Source organism: Sabethes cyaneus, chromosome 3 (genome assembly GCF_943734655.1).
Source record: "Sabethes cyaneus chromosome 3, idSabCyanKW18_F2, whole genome shotgun sequence".
NCBI classification, from domain to species: domain Eukaryota; kingdom Metazoa; phylum Arthropoda; class Insecta; order Diptera; family Culicidae; genus Sabethes; species Sabethes cyaneus.
In genome coordinates, this window is record NC_071355.1 from 218,531,027 (window position 1) to 218,538,074 (window position 7,048).

A 7,048-nucleotide genomic window follows, 5' to 3' on the forward strand; every position below is an offset into this window, starting at 1 on the left:
ATATCGCTTTTGGGCGGATGACTCGATGATGTTTAGTAAGAATAGCCAACTTTCAGGCTGACGCCATCCTCTAACAATAATTTCAATTCTCAGCGGTTTACTGGCAAAACGTAGAATAGGAATCGATTTGTTCTCTTCATCAAAAAGTCAGAGAACTCCTATCTTTTGCAATGCTTTGCTGTTTTGTCCTGCTAGCCAATGAACTTCAATTTGGTTTCATCTTTCATTTTCTACTGGAGCTCTACAAAATGGATGCTCTTAAGGTATAGTCTCCAGTATTTCAGGAAATGAATAGCACTGAGTCGTGCTCTTTCCGCGCAAATTGAATTGTTGTAAGAGAAAGTAGTATTTCGCATCATTCAGGAGTAGAGTAAGCTGTTAAACTGAAAACAAAATCACTTGGTTACTGTGGGGAGCAGATTGCTCTGTCTGTTTATAATTAAGATGAACCAAAACAAGCCTGCTAAGTCCTAAAGTTCGCAGATGATTTTGATATTATATTCAGAAACTAGTACGGAGGATGGAATCCCCGCCAGGCTGAAGGCTATTGGGCTCGAAATAAATGCTTCAAAGTCGATATACATGAAATATAGAGGCTTAACGGGAAACTAGCAGTCATTGACTTTTCGTCGGAAAGCTCAATTTCGGAAGCAGTTTTTGGGCCCAAAAGCGGGATTCTGTTTGTAAAAATGTAAATACTGCATTCTTCTTGCAAATATGAACACAGCGAATATATTTTCTTGAACAGAATTTTTGTTTCAAACAAAAAAACTGCTTTCGAAATTGGCAGAATCGATGACTGCTAATTTCACCTTAAGAAAATATAGTGCATTACCCATGGGTGGTAATTGTTCACGGCGATGAACTGGAAGAGATGTATGAGTTCGTGTAATTCAGATCGCTGGTGACCGTGGATAACAGCTCGAGCAAGGAGGAACTCACAATAGATCAACTATACTGGTCGCAGTGATGAGTCCGCACATGGAAAAAAGTAGGAACTCAGCGGCTCATTAAAGCAGAGACTTCTAGGGCTAATTCCATCGTACATTTGGTGAAAATCGGGAGGTTACTGTGTCTCGGTTACAATGTAAGAATGCCGGAGTAAACCGTTGTCTTCAAAACCCCACCTGCACCAGTAACAGGAGTACAAGGTACGAGATAACTCTACCCGGTCGAAGACGATTCATGACTTCTATGAAATCTGAGAAATTGGCGAGATCAGGTTGAATGAAGACGACTCCTCACGCTATGTCCGAAGGCATTTATTATTTAACTTGCAAGCACCTCAGATTTCTGTTCACAGAATGTTAGTATTGGTTAAAACGGGGACGGGACGCGAGGCATACAGATGTTAGGCATACGGACGCAAGGCATAGTACGTTAGGCATACAGACGTCAGGCATAATGGATATGAGGCATACTGGATTAAAGGCATACTGCCAAAAGGCATAATGGACGTGAGGCCGAGTGACCGCAAGGCCGAATGGACGAGAAGCCGAATAGACGTGAAGCCGAATGGACGCGAGGCCGAATCGACACGAGGCCGAATAGACATTAGACCACCTGCACAACAATGAGAACCGAAGTGGCTAGTCAGCTTACTAGCCAGATGCTGCAAACGCTTTTAAGATGATTCAGGGCGAACCGGTTCGCTTTCCTATGACTACTGACCCTAGTTAGTTTTTCCTAGTCCTCGCATCGATGACAAAACCGATTTTCGGTTGCGGATGGTTTTATCACACTAGTCCGAATACCACATAGCCGAAGGGCACTTGCCTAAATGTGACAGTAGCCCGAATGTAACACTAATCCGAATGTAAGACAATTTTTCCAATAGATCGCTAAAACATTTAAGGCGTATTCTAATTCAATTGAATTGAAGTGACAAAAGTAAGCTCAGTTAACCATGTTATGAGTTATGCTTGTCATAAGATATGAAACTTTTTTATCATGTTAGTATCGCACGTTTCCTAGATAATTCAGGGCGAGCCGGCCGCAGGCAACGGCGAGTGTTCGCCGGTGACCCGCCGTCGGAAGCGCCGGCCAATGCGGGGGGCAGCCCCCCCGCAGAAATCACATCTGTCTAGGTCTATTCGATTTCCTAGGTCTACCGACCTCTAGTTAGTTTTCCCTAGTCCTCGCATCGATTTAACTTTCGTTGAATACAAAGCGGCGAAGCCGCTTTTTGCGGCTTTCAAACTGAATAAGCGGTGGTTCTCCGCCAAATAGTACTTTCGGCGAAAATGGCGAAATATACTAAAAAATATGCGACATTATGGAAAACCATTTATCCTAGATGATCGAAAGCGTAGTCGGCCTGCGAATATTTCATTTTTCCAAAGGATTTTTTACATTTTTGCTATTCATATTCGTATTGTATTGGTATTCAATAGAATTATTACGTCTAATTGTATTAATTTGCAATTGTACATATAACTCTACCGAGGCCTCATGAGCATATGATCCTTGGTTGGTGCATTCTTACTAGCTCATCTTACCAGTATAGTAGATTCAGCAACCTTGCAGTTACGGAGCGCCTAATGGTACATTCGGGTTTGCTATTTGGCTAGTTACTTTCGGGCTAGTGGTTCCCGGGCTAATGTTATAAAATCGTCGAGGAGGGTTACTTAATAAAAAAAATTGGAAATTAGAACACTAATACCCAACACCGCATAAAACAAAAAATAGAAACTGGAAAGTAATTAATTAAAGTTATCATCGCATCACTGATGAATTTTCAGTGTTTTAAGCGACATTGCATTTCGTCAAAGAAGTTTTTCGAACGAATATATTGAGCCAAACGGTAATTGGATCAATTTTGCTTTAACGACGCGGTTACCGCATGGCACGTCGTTTGCTGGATGTTTCGTACCACCACCTTTGGCTCGTTATCATATCTGTTCTTTTGGTCTTTTTTGATCACCGTGCAATTTTCTTATCAGATTTAAATTGACTCTTTTCGGTGAATTATTGAATTAACTTAGTATTGTTAACGTTTCTGCTTACTTTATTCAGCCATCCTCAGAAATTTATGACAAATAACTTATCATTTAAATTCAAACTTGAACGTTTGTCGCCGCTATCGTTTTACTGTTTCCTTGTCTGTAGTGATCTGATTTGATTTTGACATATCTGTTTTGCCAAGCATACATTCGGCCTCGTGTCCATTAGGCCTCGCATCCATTCGGCCTCGCATCCATTCGGCCTCGCATCCATTCGGCCTCGTGTCTATTCGGCCTCGTGTCTATTCGGCCTTGCGTCTATTCGGCCTCGCGTCTATTCGGCCTCGTGTTCATTCGGCCTCGCGTCTATATGCCTTGTATCCGTATGCCTTATATCCATTATCCCTAGCGTACTATGCCTCGCGTCCGTATGCCTAACGTCCGTATGCCTAACGGGGTGTCATCGGTTAAAACGATTACTTTAAAAATGGTTTTTTGAAAAATTCCATTTTTAAGTATATATAGGAGTCATTCCCTCTCAAATGGTCTTACCCGTTATAATCGACCATCTCCGATTTGAACCAAATTTGGTACAATTGCTCATTTCGACCCCACATTCAATTTCTCAAAGTTTTGTATGAATTAATCAATCTCCCTTGCAGTGCCGATCTCTATTTTTCTCAGATTTTCGTAAAAACTCATTTTTCACTGCATGTCACTGCAAGGGGGATTGATAAATCCGTACAAAACTTTGGAAAATTGAATGTGAGATCGTAATGAGCAATTTCAGTCGGAATCCAGTTGCTTGAACTAAAAGGACCTAAAATGTGTTACTTGGGCTCGCTCCTTACTTGCTGTCACTCGTTTGGACCCAACTGAAGGAAAGTAATAGAGGTCACTAGGCCTAGAAAATAAATCTGGACAATGATGATTTCTGCGGAAGGCTGCCTTTCGCAGTGGTCGGCGCTTCAGACGACGGGTCGCTTATAACCAGAGATGGGAGGGATCTCAAACCACCATAGAAAAAAATTCCTGCCTCCAAAAACCAACACATGCCAAATTTGGTTCCATTTGATTGATTAGTTCACGAGTTATGCAGGAATTTGAGTTCCAAGGAAGCAATTATAGACCTTTGGCATTTATTTTCCGGCATAAACACTGCTTATCTTGTTGGATTATTTTATTTTGCTAGGATCACATGCCAAAATTTATATCGGCAGTGGCAGCAGTAGCGAGCGGATTTAAGAAGAAGATTCGATACTGACGAGAAAGAAGGCCCAACTATCGCAGCAAACAAACTGTGGAAATTTTTAGGAGGCAGAAGAATAACGAATCGCAAGCAGGCGTTGTTTCTCGACCGTCAGTATGTGACCAGTATAAGTAAAATCGTTCTTTTTAGGGCCACAAGAAACATTTAATATGGACAATTGCAAAGCTATCACCGTATTTAATGAAGATATAATTAAAACATATTTCTATTTTTTGGGGAAAGAAAATTTCCAAACATAAATGACTTGGATGAGATGTGACCTTTTATCTAATCCGTAAACTTACGCCTAGGCTATGTTCATGTCCCTAGGCATAGACCCTTGGCCATGCCCTCAAAATTTTGTAAATAATATTATCACACGTTTTGTAGTAAACTGAAACCATGAAATAATTTTTTCAAAATGTTAGGTTTAGACGAACACTTTAGTAAACCCCTCTCAAAAATCTCATTATTATTTAGCTATAAATAGTACGTTTAAAATTCCCACTTTTCTCAGAAGTCGAAATCCTCTGAAGTATGAGTTTTACAAACCATTTGTTTCAATTTTAAGAACTGCAGGCAAAATGTTGTTCTTGACTCTTAATTAGCCATGTTATCAGAATGTTTCTCTTTCATAAACTAATGTGGCTGAAGCATTTTGTATCATGCAGAGAAGTTTTTTTTTACAAATTTATCTAGGTCGGCTCTCGAGATATGTTGTTACTAGACTGTGTTCGTTCCCCCCATATTCGAGTGAATCAAATTAACGACTATACCGTTGTAAATGGTTATCCCACGACATGGGTGGTTCCGTACATCACGGCAGGCAGAAGAATCCCACTCGAACAGGAAAGCACTTGTTTAACGTTGAAACGTCGAATCGTCAAGGGTTCTGGTCTGGGTGCAGCTGATTTAGAAGCTAAGAACTTTCCTGTCCTGAATCCTTTCGGCACAGTTTCGCTTCGGAACCCTTCTCCTACGGGGCGGCGCCGCGGCGCGCCGGTACCAATTTCGCCACCCCAGCATCAGCAGTGAGCAGCGTGTAGGCATGTTCAGTATTGACGCACGAACAGTGCTAATAAATGTTGGAATCTAATAAAGCATTAAATTGATTGCCATGCACGTACTGGAATTGTTAAGGCCAACAGAAGGTTTACCCTACCGGAATTCAACAAGGGGAAAAACGGAAGAAGAAAAAAATGGTTCTTTTTCTGCGTAATAATGGATGGATGGTTCTTGTGGAGAGTGGTACCGTTCTGGTTCGAACTCGGAACAGACTCAACGCTTAGATGGCGTAAGGAAAAATTTGCCAGTTGATTTACTCGTTTACTAATTTATATGTAGTTAGTAAAAAAGTTAGTTCATGCGAGTGTTCGAAATTTGGCCCAGAACAGTACCTACTACCCATCTGCGTGTTTCCTTCCGGGAAACCATAGGGCGAAATGACATTATTTTGGACGTTACCCTTCGATATGAAGGTAATTATCCCTTCGCTGTTGAAATTTGCTTTGAGGGGTTACGATGTGCTGTTACGTTAGTTGACTTAAGAGATAAGTGTAAACACTGCCAGAGCACCCATTAATGAACAGATTAGGTTCTTGATTGAAGAAAAGTTTTAAATTTTATTATTTCGCAGCGACATGGTCGTCCTCTTTGGTAGAACAATTTATTGAAATAATTTGAGTCTATTTGCATAAGAAATCATGCAGCAAAATGGTTCCTGCTAGAATAACCAGCATTTATGACAGAAGGTATATGCTTTGCCCCTAATTCAATATTCTATTTGAACAGAATTTCACTATTTTGCGCATTAAAAGAATTTTGCAACAAGGGTTTTAATTTTAGTTATCGCAAATCAATGCTTGCTACTAGTTTTTCGTAAACAACGTACTTACGCTGTTCGTACATTCAAAGCAGTTCAGCCTGTAATATGTGAAAGCAAAACTATCCTTTTTGAATGCAACCTTTCTGATGGCCTCGAAACAAGCTCTAGGTTTGCATTTATTAATAGAATATTCAACGTTGATTCAAATGTACGGATGATTCATATTCATAACTTTGACATTTCGTTTGGCTTCTGCAGTTCTATTGGCAACGGAAATATTATGAACGATTCACTAGTTCAATCGAGGCATTTTATGAAAAATTACATTTATTTCCGACTGGTCTTTCACCATTTCAGTGTGATAATATTCAATATATCTTTTTTTCATTGATAAAGACTCAGTGGCACTGAAGATTTGTAGTTTATTTAAAAAAATCAAAATAATTGAGTATTCTAACTAAATTTTCTGCTCTTCTTACCGATCCATTTCGATTATCAAATTGAGCTTCTCCAGATCTGTTTCGAGTTAATCTGTTAAATTATAGGTATTAATCATTTGTCACTATTACCAATTACTGTGGGAGGTTAGGTGTTTCAACTCATCGCTCGCACAGAGTGTCGAAGCCCTAACCGCTTTCAAACTATTCCCATCGATTTCCTCTGTCGAACAACGTTCGCACGATGTTCTTGTGTCGATAGCAGCAGCAACAACGATGGGCTAATGACTGCAGTTAACATCCCTCAAATTACAAGTGATCGGATAGCGAAATTGATTAGAGATACTTTCATCATCGACAAGTACGGTCGTCGTCGTCGTCGTCGTTGGCGGTACGACCAGGAGGTTCCAGAAGAAGTGAAACCTTGCCTTATCCGTTTTGCAAAATCTCACCACACCGGCCAGCCGTATCATCCTCCACCCCCGCACACAATCAAGGCTAATTGCTCGACTAAAGTGACCGCGAAATGCTTACAAATTTACTTGGCCGGACTGGTTGCGATAAACAAACTGCCTGAACCGTTTTCGCTAATTCT